This window comes from Sarcophilus harrisii, chromosome 4 (genome assembly GCF_902635505.1).
Source record: "Sarcophilus harrisii chromosome 4, mSarHar1.11, whole genome shotgun sequence".
NCBI lineage: Eukaryota > Metazoa > Chordata > Mammalia > Dasyuromorphia > Dasyuridae > Sarcophilus > Sarcophilus harrisii.
In genome coordinates, this window is record NC_045429.1 from 461,813,771 (window position 1) to 461,829,047 (window position 15,277).

The window sequence follows — 15,277 nt, forward strand, 5'->3', positions numbered from 1 at the left end:
TTTCCATAGCCACCTCCCAGTTTGAAAGCGTTTTCCTCCTGCCTTCCCTACGGGATTAGAGCCGGCCCACAGATTGCTCCCAGTTTAACTAAACTAAACTAAACTAAACCCAGTTTAGTTTAAACTAAAACCCAGAGCCACAAAGTGACTTCCAGAGCTTGAGCGCAGCGGAGTGTAAGGGTTAGGGTTAGGAAATGCGCACCCACCGGCTCTCCAGCGTCTCGGTGAATACTGGGCCAGAGCAGACGGATCTTTGTGAGTCTTTGGGACCTTAAGCACTTCAACCCCAAGCCTAGTTCTCATAAATCCCGTTTCCCTAATCCAAGACTCTGCATTTGCCCTGTAACTTTCTCCCGGGCACATCTCGGTCCTTCCCTTCCCACCCCAGACCCCCAACACCGCGTCTCCATTCGGGAAGGCTGGCTCAGCGAAGCTTAATTTCAGCACCCACAATCCCCGCGTAACCGGCCCAATTGCAGTTTCGTAGGGTGGTGAACGGACGAATCGTTTCTAAGTCTTCCGGTAATTGGCTACTAGGGTTTTCTAATTAATTAGGATCTCCTTAAAGATGCTACAAAGTAAAAACTCCGTCGCTGTGAGCAGGATTCGAACCTGCGCAGGGAGCCCCCATTAGATTTCGAGTCTAACGCCTTAACCACTCGGCCATCACAGCTCCTGAACCTGCACTCGCCAAGCAAGGGAAATGATGGCCTTGGGATGCTTAAAAACGGCCACCGGGATATAGAGCTGGAGGGCGTCGGGTCTGCAGCCCATGCGGGCGACGGTCTATAGCAGGTAACGCCCGACAGTCTATATCACGCAACGCCCTGCCAAGAGCCCGAGCTGCCCAGTGTAAGCGATGGTGGGATGCACTGTGATTGTCTAGACCAGGGTCCGCACCGGCTGCTGGAGGGAGGGAGAGAGCACGGGCTGGTGGCGGCGAGGGAGAAGTGCCCGGGGGAACACGGGAGGTCCAAAGCTTCCAGACACACAAGAAGAAAATAACGATGCTGAGGCTGATGCTGTCTCTATAATACTTAAAGATTTACAGCAAGAGAAATAAAACGACGGAGCATTTCTCTAGGGCTTTAAGGTTTGCAAAGCACTTTACAAATAGCTTGTTTGATCCTCGCAATGACTCTATAGGGCAGGGGCTAGGCCCCCTTTTACTGCTGAGGAAATTGAAACAGATAATTTCGGGACTCGCTCAGGATCTCACAGCTACGAGCAGTTGTCTGAGGCTAGACTTGAAATCCACCTTCCTGACTCCAGGTTCGGTGCTCGATCCACTGCTCCCGAGTTGTCAATTATTCTTAAATCCATTTTATTAAAAAAAAATGGGGCTCAAGAAGACTGAACTGAATAACTTTTGTCTTTATACACTCAGCCTTGAGAAGTGTCTGACCTGGCAGCCACTTTAATACATGGTCATTGACTGACTGAGGGACCTGCCTGAGATCTCAGAGCCAGCCAGGATCCAAGCCTAGATCCCAAATCAGGTTGGATTGCCCAGGTTTGGAGAGAATTGGACCACGGGCTTGTCTAAGGAAGCATTGTGGCATTGGGACTAGAAGCAAACATGTATTAGTGCCCAGAGAATTGGGTTTCCATCCTGACTCGATGAACTTGGGTACTTTTCTGATTGGTGTATGAATTGTCTCATTCACTAAGTGAAGGAAAACCCGGCACTGCTCTGCCCCTGGCCCTGCACATGGATGATCCTGGTCTCAGTCTGTCATCAGCCACGAGGATCCAGACTCTTGAATCCAATACTCTGAATTTCCTCAGACACTAATCTCCCATCCTTCAATCTTCCCCTCGATTTAAACCTTCTCAGTTCCCAGCTCAATATCCAGCCCTTGGGCTCCCACATTTTCTCAAACTATCAACCCCAGGCTAGAATGGAGTAGACATCATTCTCAGGAACAACAAATTGTTCAGATAATCTGGCAAAAAGTGATGGAAGCTCAAACCGAGGAACTGATGAACTATAGGAAGGAACAAGAAGAGCTGATCCCTTGGGTGCATGGGATAAGAAAGGGGTGGGCAATGCTAGATTTAGCAAAAGAGGACTTGTATCCAAATCTGGACCCTTCCATATTCTAATAAACACACAATTCCTTTTGAAATCGGGAGGCACTCCCTAACTGGATTTCATTTCAGAATGCATCAGGCAATTATGTTGGCTTTCTGTTTCTGTGCCTCTTCCCCAATGGAAACTTAACCTTTATCAATAACTTCTCAAGGTTCTGATAGGTGAGTTCTTACCTGGTCTTGCTTCCAGTAGGTCTTCCCTTCACTTCTTAGACCTGGACTATCCTCCCCCGCTTCCTTTCCCAGTAAATACTCTATCTCCCTATTTACCTAAACCTTTCTCCTTGGACTGGAAGAGATTCCATCTCCCAGAACCTCCCTTCCTGGTCTGGGTCGCACATATCTATAGGATCTTGGGATTTGGAGCTAGAAGTTACCTTAAAGCTTATTTTACCCAACCTCCAGTTGACAGATGAAAAAGAAAACTGATACCCAAGGTGGTTGTGATTTGCTCACTGTCAGTAAACATCAGTGGGAGAATATAATGCCAGGTCCTCTTACTTATAAACAGCATGCATTGTATACTCTAAGCCCTGAGTCTTTTCTGCTCCTGTCTAAACACCCCTTAGTTTCTAGGTGCTTAATAAAAGTGTTTGTTGTCTTGCTTAATTAAACTTTAATCAATGCCTTGGTCTGAAGCCAACTGACTAGACTGGGCTTTACCTGCTGCACCTCTCATCTCCCCTTCAGATCTGTTGCTAATCCTTAAATATACACTACTGGGCTTTTTTTTAAGGCAGATTTAAGGGAGGGGTTAATGTAGCAAAGGGCAGCCAGTCTATAAACCTCAGTGAGAATGACTTTCTCAGATTTTTTCAAATGCTCATTAAAAGATAAGATTTTGAGAGACAATGGGGAGAGATTAAGCATCTGTGGCTCTCAGATATGAGAATCTGAAGCAAATGGCCCTTCTCCCTGTTATTGTCAAAGATCTGTCTCTGAACCCATCCTCACTTTAGTTGAGGTTCCTTGGGGTCCTGGTGGGTACCTTTTCTCATTAAAGGAAACAACTCTTCTCTAGCCTGAAGGTCTTTGGGGTTGCAAAAGTAGGGGCTGAAGGGACTTGATTTTAGCTGGAAACTACTGGGATAGATTTTTCCTCCAGCAGGATGTTTCTATTTTGCTCTCTAAAAGCATGCAAATTTCTTGCAAGGGAAGCAAGATTTATTTCTCATTAAAATATTTGTTCAAGGACCCAATTCAAGCAGCAATGCCAGGCTCCTCTTCCCCTCACTCTTTGCTTCACATCAGAAAGAATGAGTCACCACTCTGGGCTTGGTGAGAGTTAAGGGAGAGAAAATAAACAGATGCCTCCAAGGGTATTGTTTTAATCAATTCATGAAGATACAGTGGGGAGGGGAAAGGAGGAGGCAGATCCGGAGTCTCCCAAGAGTTAGAGATATTTTCTCTATTGCTTGCTATTTTGCAAGTTCAAAAATTGTATTTTATTATTACTTCTCTCTTCCCCAGTCTAGCCAGAGATCAGTTTCTAAGGGTTGCTTAAGGAAAGGGGCAAGAAAAAGTATTTTCATTTGATTGTCAAGCTTCTTGAGCACAGGGCTATTCTCCATTTCCTCACCTTATTCAAGTTCATAGAGTTATGGCCACAGTGGGGGACTCCGTATTCCACCGAGGGGTGCTGGAATGGCCAAATGACTAAATTAGAAAGGATCTTCTAGGCCACCTTTTCCCATCTTCTCATTATCTGAGCACAAGATTAGGGTTCAAAGGGTAATAGAACCTTAGGAAGCTAATAAGGTTGCTGACTATAAAATGAGATTAAGGGGCATTGGAGAAGTACCTCCTTTAAAAAAAAAGTCTTCCACTGTCTCTGTTACTGTGGTAACTGTATCATGATCCTTTGATACCCTCATTTTTCTCTTTACCAAGATAACCATTCTGAATTCCTTCTCCACATGGCAGAGTTTGACTAGACATTGATAAATTGTGGGATAAAACTGAAGGGGATTAAATGAAGTGAATAAAAAGGTAATTTATTAAACATTTACAATGTATTGCCACGCTAGGTTAAACCTTGGGCATGCAAAGTCACAAAGCAAGAACATCCTTGCCCTCAAGGAGCTTACACTGTGAGGGGAAGACGACATCCATGTTGAAGGGCCACATTTTAAGAAAGTTATTGTTCAACTGAACCCCCAAAAGAAGAGAGAACAATGTAGAAAAGGAAGGACTTTTAGTTCGTGCTCTATGAAGATATACTGACTAAATCAAGACTATTGAACTAAGAGAAGAGAAAGCTTTGGGTACTATAAAAACTGACTTGGATTTTTTTTAAAGGATTGACATAGGAAAAAGAATTTAGACTTGTTCAGCTTCATCCCAGTGGGCAAGAAGGTAAAGGGACAAATATTCCTCAGGACCTGGGCAAATTTGGAACATACACACTCACACACTGACACTCACACCCCTCCACACACAAATATATATACACACTCGAATACACACATCTTCACACCCCCAACTCTTTCTTTCTTGGACAGTATACTAGAACATGGAGCCTGCTGATATAGATTTGAGAACCCCAGAACACAAGTCCACAAAGGGACTTTAATGGGGGTTCATCTAGGATCAGTTTTGCAATTGAAAAGAAGTATGGTGAAAGTGACACAGGAGAGTCCAAGGATTCAAGACATTTGGGCTTGAATCCCAGTTGCATGATCTTGGGCAGATCACATCGTCTCTTTCTGCCTCAGTTTCCTGATAAGAAAAACAAAAGGATTGAGCTCAGTGACTGCTAATATCCTGTCCAGATCTGACATTCTATATTTCTATGACCAATTGTTCTGTGATTACCTTGTGAACAAATGAACCATTCAGCTTCTTGACAGTAGTAGAATCTGTTTTCCTTTCCCTGCTAATTTGAGACGCAATTTCATCCTAAGATTGTATCCATTAAAAAAAGGTAATCGATGCACTATGCAGTCAGAGATCTGCTGCAAGCCTTTATTCTATATATATATATGTAATCTAGTAATTAGTCAGCTAACTGCTCTCCATTGCTTCCCTTGATCTATGTGGTTCTAATAGTAGTGACATAACCTGAAAAGTTCAACATCCTATATTCTAGAGAGAAATAATTCCTTATTTTATAAGTTTATTAGAAAGTTTGAACTCTTTTCTAGGATAAAATAATTCTTAATATTTTTGGTAAATCTTAAAATTGCAATCATGCTCTCCCCTTGTTTCATATATAACTAGTGCTACCTAAACAAAAACAAAGCCTGAGCATCATTATGCTCTGAGAAAGCTTAATTTGGGTCCCAGTGGCACCTTGCTATTGAGGGCCTGTATTACAAGTGTAACCTTAGCCACTTTTGTTGTAAAAACATATTCTTGCTTCCTCATAACTTCCTTCAAAATACTTCCCTGGGGAAGAACATGGTCGTACTTCAAGAAAAGCTCGATATTTCAGAGCACCCTCCACCCCTCCTTTCTCCCCATCTTGTTGGTTAGTGACTTGCCTTGTATTTCAATAGAAGAAGCAAAGAGCGCTTTTTCCCTGTGTCTAGCACACTGTAAATGCCGTGTGTGTTTAATAAATACAGATGGTTAGTTAGAGTATTTCTTTGGCTTAAACATTTTACCAAATGTGCTCATGAAGGCGCTGCATTCCATGCCTCCAGACTGCTCCCTTCAGCATTTAGTCTGAAATGATCTCTTTGGTTCTAGAGCTCTCATGACTGCCCTCATCTTACCTAGTACCTGTTGTGCCAGATAATCTTTGCTGTTCCTTGCCCAGGATCCTTCATTTGGCAGCTCCAGCATTCCCTCTGGCTCTTCCTTAAGCTGGAAATTCTCTTTACCTCTGAGCTTCTTTGGCTCCCTTCAAGTTTCAGCTAAAGTCCCACTTTCTCCAAGAAGTTCTTCTAGGTTCCTGGCAGTTGCTTGCACTTTGTGTTTATCTCCAGTTTCCCCTGCTTACATATTGTTTGTATGTAGTTGTTAGCAACTTTTATTCCCTATTAGACTGGGAGCTTCTTTTTATATTATTATTATTATTTTTTTTTATTTAATAGCCTTTTATTTACAGGTTATATGCATGGGTGACTTTACAGCGTTAACAATTGCCAAACCTCTTGTTCCAATTTTTCAGCTCTTACCCCCCACCCCCTCCCCTAGATGGCAGGATGACCAGTAGATGTAAAATCCATTAAAATATAAATTAGATACACAATAAGTATACATGACCAAAACATTATTTTGCTGTATAAAAAGAATCAGACTCTGAAATATTGTACAATTAGCTTGTGAAGGAAATCAAAGATGCAGGTGTGCATAAATATAGGGATTGGGAATTCAATGTAATGGTTTTTAGTCATCTCCCAGAGTTCTTTCTCTGGGCATAGCTGGTTCAGTTCATTCCTGCTCCATTGGAAATGATTTGGTTGATCTCGTTGCTGAGGATGGCCAGGTCCATCAGAACTGGTCATCATCTAGTATTGTTGTTGAAGTATATAATGATCTCCTGGTCCTGCTCATTTCACTCAGCATCAGACTGGGAGCTTCTTGATAACAAAAGCTGGTTTTAGCTCTTAGTAATAGGAGATACTTGATAAATGCTCACTGACTAGACTTGAAATCACTCAGCCCGCCATTTTGCAAATACATTCCTGTCACCAGAGTGGGGAATCAAGCAGAAGAAGGGATGTGGTTCAGGACAAAGCAAGTGCCCCTACTGGGCAAAAATGTCAAAAATGGGAGCTCTGGTGAAAGTGGGATGAGAAGTTGCTCTTACAGACAAGTCTGGAAAATCATAGGAATGGAAGATGAGAGCTGGAAAGGATGTTAGCTCCTAATGGTTTTTTGATACATGAAGAAACTGGGACCTGGAGAAATGAGATGACAGGAATTAAGTAGAAGAGCTGGGATTTTGACTCAGTTTTTATGACTTTTTGTTCTATGAAACCCTTCACATGTGTGTGAGTGCACCAGAGAGGGGACACATGAGGATGTGAGTGTTGTGAGCTAGGAGGGGTCTCTTGGGTTTGGAGTTTGTCTGGCTCCAGAGGAGAAGATGCACATGAAGCCAACTGATTTGAGAATATTACCACACATCTGCTCTTGCAGATGAGGAAACTGACACAAATAAAATTAGGGTCACCCAGCTAAGAAGTATCTGGTACCAGATTTAAACTCATGAAGAGGAGTCTCCCTAACTTCAGACCCAGCACTCTATCTACTCTGCCACCTAGCTGCCTTTGACAAGGTTAATGTCTCTCATTGGAATTTTGCTGATTATTTTTAAAGAAATGGTTTTGTGGTAAGTTTTTCCTTCCTCTAAGAAATGTGATAATAAAAAGTATGGAAGGCCAGAGCCGCATTGATATGAAATCATGGTTGCACCCAATTACCAAAGCATAAACCTTGCTCAAAAGAAAATTTATATCATGGGTATTATAATCATCATTATCATAATATTTGCCAAAATAATTTTGGAATATGCTGATAGCATTTCACCAAGGAATAACAAAAGTTGATAATAGGTATCCAGAATCGGTGAATGTAACTATAGCTGATCTATATAGATGAATCTATGAAATGGTAAAGGGCAATGAGAAAGTACCAGTCCTGGAGTAAGAACAACTCAACGTCCTAAGTTCAAATATGGCCTCAGACACTTACTGTCTGTGTGACCCTGGGCATGTCATTTCACTCTGTTTGCCTTGGTTTCCTCATATGCAAAGATGATCTGGGGAGGGAAATGGCAAATCATTCCCATGTCTATGCCAAGAAAATCCCAAAAGAGGTCACAAAGAATTGGATGTGGCCAAATAACAACCACAAAAAAGAAACGGTAATGATGCAAGAGTGGAATCCAAAACTCCAACTATTCCTGAATGATATACAGCTTGAGTCAACCAATAATATATCACAAAAGAAACACTGGACAAACAACCAAGACATGTAAGTTTATTTCTAGAAATTTTTCAAAAGAGATTTATGATAGCAATTCAGAACCAATAGTAATTCAAGATTAGAATTATGGAAGAGTTATCATGAAGAAACCTAAACTCAATGCACAATGAAAATTATGCAAGGAAATAATAGAGACTGTATAAATCTATCACTACAGGTTGAAAAAATTTATACCAACTGAATAATTTTGAAACATGATCTAGAGCAGTGGTTCTCAAACTTTTGTTTTCAGTATCTTTATCCTATTAAAAATTATTGAGGCTCTCTCCAAAAATTTTTTTATCTGGATTATATTTATAGACATTTACCATATTGGAAATAAAAACTATTTTTGAATTTGTAGGCCCTCTAAAAGGGTTTCAGAGATCCCCAGGATTCTCTAGACCATACTTTGAGAACCACTGGCTAGGATTATATATCAGACGATAACTAGTTTTCATAAGCAAAACATATCACCAATCTTTTGACTGTAAATAAAGATGATAAAATATCCTAAAAGTGAAGTCAATAAATAGTACTGAAACTGAATTACTATCACAGTCATAATTGTTCATAATTAGATATAATATTGATGCATAAAAACTTAAGGATAGTTTTTTTTAATTGATGTAGCCATGACAATTACTTTTATTCTGCAAGATACGTGAAATGAAAGGATCTCAAAATATAGAGACCTCACCAAAGAAATAAAAACTGTGATGGAACGGGAGGACATAAATGTTGTTCATATTGACCTGTTACCTGAGATGTTCCCAGAATGCTTTTGGTGATTTTACAAAAAGTGACTTTATTTCCTAATACTTTTATGCAATTGCAAAAAAAAATCATATTATTGACCTATGCAATAGTACTTATGTACTATGAATACATATGTATGTACATATATGTATATTTAATATAAAAAATAAGATGATTCCCCACTTGTCATAATTATATCACTTTTCTTTTAACTCTGTCTATAAGATGAAAAGGATAATTCAGAAGATGGTGAGATGGGGCTGCTAGAGGCAGATAATATTATTATCCTCACTTTGCAGATGATTAGCCTCAGAGACATGCCCTGTGAGAATACAGCTAAGAGATCTGAGGTGGAATCTGAAAGCAGGCTCTTCCTGACTCCAAGACCAGCCCCTTCCTCATAGATCACCAGCTTAAAGGCTGTTAAATGGAGTCAGAAGTGGGGCAGTGAGCAGTGGTGGGTTAGGAGGCAGAAAACTCTGTGTTAGCTTACGTGCTCAATCTTGCTTTTCATAGTTACTTACTATGAGACCTCACTTTACTTCTCTGAGTCTCAGTCTCTTCATTCGCAAAATAGGAAAATAATATTTTTAGTCTCTACCTCCTGGAGCTGTTGTTGTGGAGCTCAAATGAGAGAATATCTGTAAAGCTTATCACATACACTGAAGTGTTCTGTGCTGGTGAAAGGGATAGAACACTGAGCCTGGAAGACTCATCTTCCTGACTTCAAATCTGGCCTCAGATATGTACTAGTGGTGTGACTCTGGGCAAGTCATTTAACCCTGTCTGCCTCAGTTTCCTCATCTATAAAATGAGCAGGAAAACCAAATGGCAAACCACTCCAGTGTCTTTATCAAGAAAATCCCAACTGGGTCATGACAAGTTGGACATGATTGCAATGACTGAACAATAGTAAAACCCAACATGCTTGACAGATGATATTAATTTAGTACAATAGGGTCACTTTTCTTTGGACCTAGCGATGTTCAAGTTGTAATTACAGAGAGGCTATCATCCTGAACTTTTGAGGGAGAGCATCATGGCAGAGCTTATGATAACAACAAAAACAACAACAAAAACTAGTAACTAGTATTTCTATGGAGCTTTAGATTTGGAAAATGCTTTGCATATCTCACCTCATTTGAACCTCCCAACAATCCTGTGAGATATGCACTATTATTATCTCCATTTTACAGAAAAGGAAACTGAGGCTGAGAATAGTTAAGTGACTTTGTCCAAGGTCACTCAAATGGTACATGTCTGGAGCAGAATTTGAATTCAGGTCTTCCAGATTCCAGGTCCAATGCTCTATGCACTTTGATTACCACTATCAAGAGCTCAGATTTGTCCTGGCTGCACTTGAGGAGCCTTATGTAAGATCACTTGGAACCTCGAGTTCTTTACTCATAAAAGAAAGGCTCTCGCCATTGAATGTTCAAGGTCCCTCTTAGGGAGACTCCTCAGTTTCCTCATCTGCAACATGAGGGCCTTAGACCATATGACAGCCCTCCCCACCCCAGCTCAGATCTAAAAGCTTTTAAGGTGGTTTCCTGCCTTTCAGGCAGCTGAGGTGAGAACTGCTCAGGGCCCTCACATTCATTTTAGGCCAATTGACCCTTGCATGTGGCTGGATGGTGCCCCTTTTACTTCCATTGTTCCACAACAAGAGGCATTCTTGATAGGAACCAGACCCCTGAGCTGCTAGAGTACTTAGGGCTCTAAATATTTGCTTGTGAGTTTGGCCTATCAGCCAAGTGAAAAACCAGGTCACTTGTTTGGTCCTTTTGGGGGGGTACCCCCCTTCACACACATCCTTTCAAGTCTTGCCAGGGATTTTACAAGTGAGGCCCAAAAGGAGGGGGAGGAGAGAGGCAGCCTGAAGAGACAATTCCTTGGCTTCGGTCATGGAGATCAGAAAGCTTTTTAAAACACATTATGCTTGTCCTTGGGTCCTCTTGGCAGTAGCTTTCTCATCCAAAACCGCCTGTGCCAAAGTTTGGGACCACTTGACCTCTGTTAGTTTATGTACTCTTAGCAATGAGGGTTCAGACTGACTCAGCGGGACACTGAAAACCATCTTGGCGTGGGAGAGTGGAAATATGCACCATGAATGAACCAATTAAAGGAAGAGAAAACCTTCTAATACTCCAAAGTGCCCCCAAATAGTGAGGGGAACTTTGGAAGATCAAAGCTTCCCCCTCCTTGGAGGTATTCCATCGAAGCCTTCGGGGATCGCTTTGTCGGGTTATTGTGTTGGGGACGTTGTTGGGGTCCTGGTTGGACTGTGTGCTTTTGAGATCCCCTCCAATTCAGTGATTCTGGGATTCAAGTATTGAGGATGTGAAATTTCCTGACGGCCTAAGAGGTCTAATGCTTGCCTCCCTATTTTTTTTTTCTAACCACCAGGCCATTAAAATTTACAGCTGCCTCCGGGAATGGGAGAAGCAGAGTGGTCATGAATTCATTTACTTCATCCAAGCAATATTAGGCAGGAAAGGAAGGAGGGGGAGGAGAAGGAGGAGGCAGTGAGGGGAGAAAGATAAGTGGGAAGGGGGTGCCGCTGGCAGGCCTGGGTCATGGCGAGACCTAGACTATTTACACTATTTGTGTGCAATTTATGGAAGTTGTCTCTCTCCTGAAGAATGTGAGCTTTAGAGGAGGAACCTTGTTTATGGCTTTCTTTGTATCCCCACTGCTTGTCTGAGCAATAGGAAGCCCTTGCTGACCAGCAGACAGTACCTGCCATGACACACAGGACTCATGGAACACAAAATTGCTATTTGGCTCAAAGTTGAGATGCATTTTCCTTGAGGTCTACAGCTCTCCCTCCACCTTCTTATGGAGAAGAGAGATGAGGAACAAAGATGATAGTGGGAGCTTTTACTGGGTCCTGTCCAGCTTTCAGACTCTGACTGCCCTAAAGCTTCCTGCAGGCAGCAGAACTGATTATTCTGATTTTGTCTTTGGTATCATAACTCGCTCACACCTCTCCATAGCACTTCAAAGTACACAAAGTTTTGGTTGTTGTAGTTTGATCACAACTATCTTGTGGGAATACCAAGAAAAGTCCATGATCCTCACTTTCCAGATGAGGAAATTGTGACCCACACAGGTAGAGATACTTCCTTGTAGCTATACAGCTATAACTACTGCCATCGGGCTTTGGACATATTATCTTTACATCCTCAGAGAAGTAACTGCCTTCCTGTCTTCCTGCCCATCTGCCCAATGGCAAATATGGCACAGGTGATCTCAATGGAGACTACTTTCTCTCCATATTTCCATATTCTTTCCATGCTAGGTTCGGATCAGGGTGGGACTAGGAAATAAGACATTTGTCCTAAAGCTAACTTTGTAAAACAAGGAAGCATATGTAGCTATTCTTCAGAGCCCTGTCCAGGGACTCAATATCATTTTATTTTTAAATCCATTTTTGTTGCTATCAATTTCATTTCTCACTAACTGAATCCCTGGATTTGATCCTCCCATCATCCTTTCTCTCTCTGGCCCATCTCTCCTGGAAGAGCTCCTGATTAAGGAGATTGCACCAGCTTTGGTCCTCACATCTAGTCAGTACCCTCAGCTTCTTCTATCCCTCTGATCAGAGGCCTGGAGGCTGGAGCAAAATTCTATTCCCAGAGCCTCCCTTTGTAGAGGTCTGAGACTCAAGCAAAAGTCACATTTCTCACCAGCTGCTCTTCCATCATCAAGGAAACTAATCACCAGGAAAATAAAAAAATAGAGGAGAGAAAAAAAAAGAGGAGCTTAAAGAAGGATAAATAAAAAAGGGGTGAAGGAAAAGAAAAAAAGAACCCCCCCAAATCATTGCACCACATACTGTCAAGCACAAGGAAAGACACCCATCAGCAAAAAATGGCAGAGCAGTGACAGTGAAGACTTGCCTTTGCCTCTTTTTTGTTTGGGGACCAGGGTAGGGATGGGGTGAAAGAGAAGGCAACTGGATTAAGGATTAATCTCAACCACAGAAAAGTTCATAATTGGGTCATCGAGAGCCTCAGTTTTGCCAGATTGTCACGGCTGACAGGAAGCAAATTAGCAAGTAAACAGTTTGTGTGTGTGAGCTGAGCACCATCTCCACGTCCAAATATTTCCTGGAAGGGCAGGCCAGGGAACTAATCAATGCATACATCCAGAAAGCATGACGGAGGCCAAGGTTCACAGCTTCCACTTTATACTGCAGATTCATGGCCAAGATCATCCTAGACAACTCCAGGGTGATGGAGGGATTCAGAACAGACTACCCATTATTCCCATTCTCTTCTTTTGCAAACAAGAAAATCCATCTCTCTCTGAGGACCCTTTCTCCCCTTGTCAATGAATTTAAGGCCATCAGAAAGCAAACTCTAATGTACCTTTCAAACCTTATCTCAAAACGTCCCCCTCCATAATTTGAATATCCCTGTCAAGCAGAGCTATTGTTTCCTGAATTAGAGATTCCATCTTCTGCCTCCACACAGTTGTCCAAACTGTCCATTGCCCTTGGAAATTATTCAGGTCTTCTATTCCTTGGGATACTGGCTTCCTCCAAAGTTCAGGTCAGGACTGAGGAAGTAAATCAAGAAAAGAAAATAGAGGGGCCCAGGAAAATACTTCAGGGGTGTTTCTACACTTTGTGGGCATGAATGATGATCCCCCAAAGGAGACTGACCAAGAGTAGCTGGGCCTGTAGGTGGAACCAGGTGGGTGGGAGGCCATAAGCACTCCTTCTATAGGAAAAAAGGGCTTCTGTATGGCTTTCTCAGTATCATAGAATAATGGCAGGAGAAGAGACTCAATCTGCTCTTCAACTCATTCAGATCAATCAAGATTTATTGAATCTCCAAGTGTGCCAGGCACTGTGCTTAGTGGGCATATTAAGGCAAAGACAAAGGTATTTTTGTCCATCTGATACTGGCCCTATCTCTGAGTAGTTTTCAATTTCAAGGGCACTTATCTAGCAACTAGGTTATTTATCTCAGTGCCCCCACTCTCACCCTAAGACTCATCCTGTGACCTTTCTACTTACATATTTATATTCTGACATGACTTTAAAAAAACATTTTTTGTTCAAGAGGTAGAGCTAAGATAGAGCATTATGGGCAGCCACCTAGTTGACCAACATTCATATGTCACCCTCTCCCTTCCAAAAAACTTAAAAATAATGCTTCAAATCAAATTTTGCAGAAGCAACAAAAAATAGGGGAAAGATTTTTTTCTGGCTTAAGAAAACTTCAGAGGGAAGCAGGAAAAGACTGATGCCAGAGGGGAGGTCCAGGAGAGGTCTGTCCAGAGTCTACATAACTGGGGCCAATGGCAGCCACAATAGCAGCAGCTTCAGGAGATCTTACCCCAGAGATGCTGAGAGGGTGAGAATGGCCAGAAAGAGATAACTGGAAACTCTTTTCTGGCACTGGCTAGAAGATGACACTGACTGGTAGTTTTCTTGCCCATATTCCGTTCTGGGGTCACAGTTCCAAGGTAGAGAGGAATGTTGGTGGTTAGTGACAAGAGCGTAGAGGCCCTGATCACAGCAAGCAAAGCAGAGACTCTTTGGATTCACTCATGTGTTGGACTTATAAACACTAAAGCTACTTGACCTTTAAACCTAAATGGCCTTGGCTTTCAATGAATGGCCAATAATAGTTCTCTTCCTGACCTCTGTGGCTCATATTTTGTTTTAATGGCTAAGAATGAGTATTATCTCTGAAAACAGCAGCACACATACACACACACACACACACACACACACACACACACACAACACACACAACACACAACCCTGAAGCTCAGGACAATAGAGCCTCAATTTAGATAGAATTAAAAATAAAAAAAATAGATTTAAAAATGAGCAAACATCAGAAAAATATCCTGACTGTAGATAGGTACTGTGGTGACAGGGAAGATCAAAACAAACTCAGTAGAAGACAGCAAAATCAAAGCTCCTACATTCAAAACCCTAGAGAAAAATATAAAGTGACCCCAGGCCATGGAAGAGCTCAACAAGGATTTTAAAAATCAATAAGAGAGGTAGAAGAAAAATTGGGAAAAGAAATGAGAGTAATGTAAGAAAATCATGAAAAAGTGTCAACAGCTTGGTAAATGAGGTACAAGAAATATATTGAAGATAACAACTTTAAAAGAATAATAGACCAAATGGTAAAAGAGGCACAAAAATCCATTGGAGAGATGAGTACTTTGAAAAATGGAATTGGCCAAATGGAAAATAGAGGTACAAAAATATACTGGAAAAAAAGAATTCTTTATAAAGCAGAATTGGCCAAATGGGAGGAAAGCTACAAAAGCTCACTGGCAAAAATAATTCCTTAAAAATTAAAATTGATAGAACTATGCCCAAAGGGCTATCAAATTATGCATACTCTTTGATCCAGCAGTGTCTTTACTGAGCCTGTATCCTAAAGAGATCATATAAAAAAGGGAAAGAGACTCTCATGTGCAAAAATGTTTGTAGCAGCCCTTTTTGTAGTCACAAGGAACTGGAAATTGAGTG

General features: G+C 41.6%; 1 non-coding gene across 1 annotated transcript; it reads right to left on the reverse strand.

Annotated features, from left to right (window-relative positions):
• Window positions 1–591: 591 nt before the first annotated feature.
• TRNAS-CGA lies at window positions 592–673 on the reverse strand. The gene has a single exon. It is a non-coding gene; the product is annotated as a tRNA-Ser (tRNA).
• Window positions 674–15,277: the final 14,604 nt, after the last annotated feature.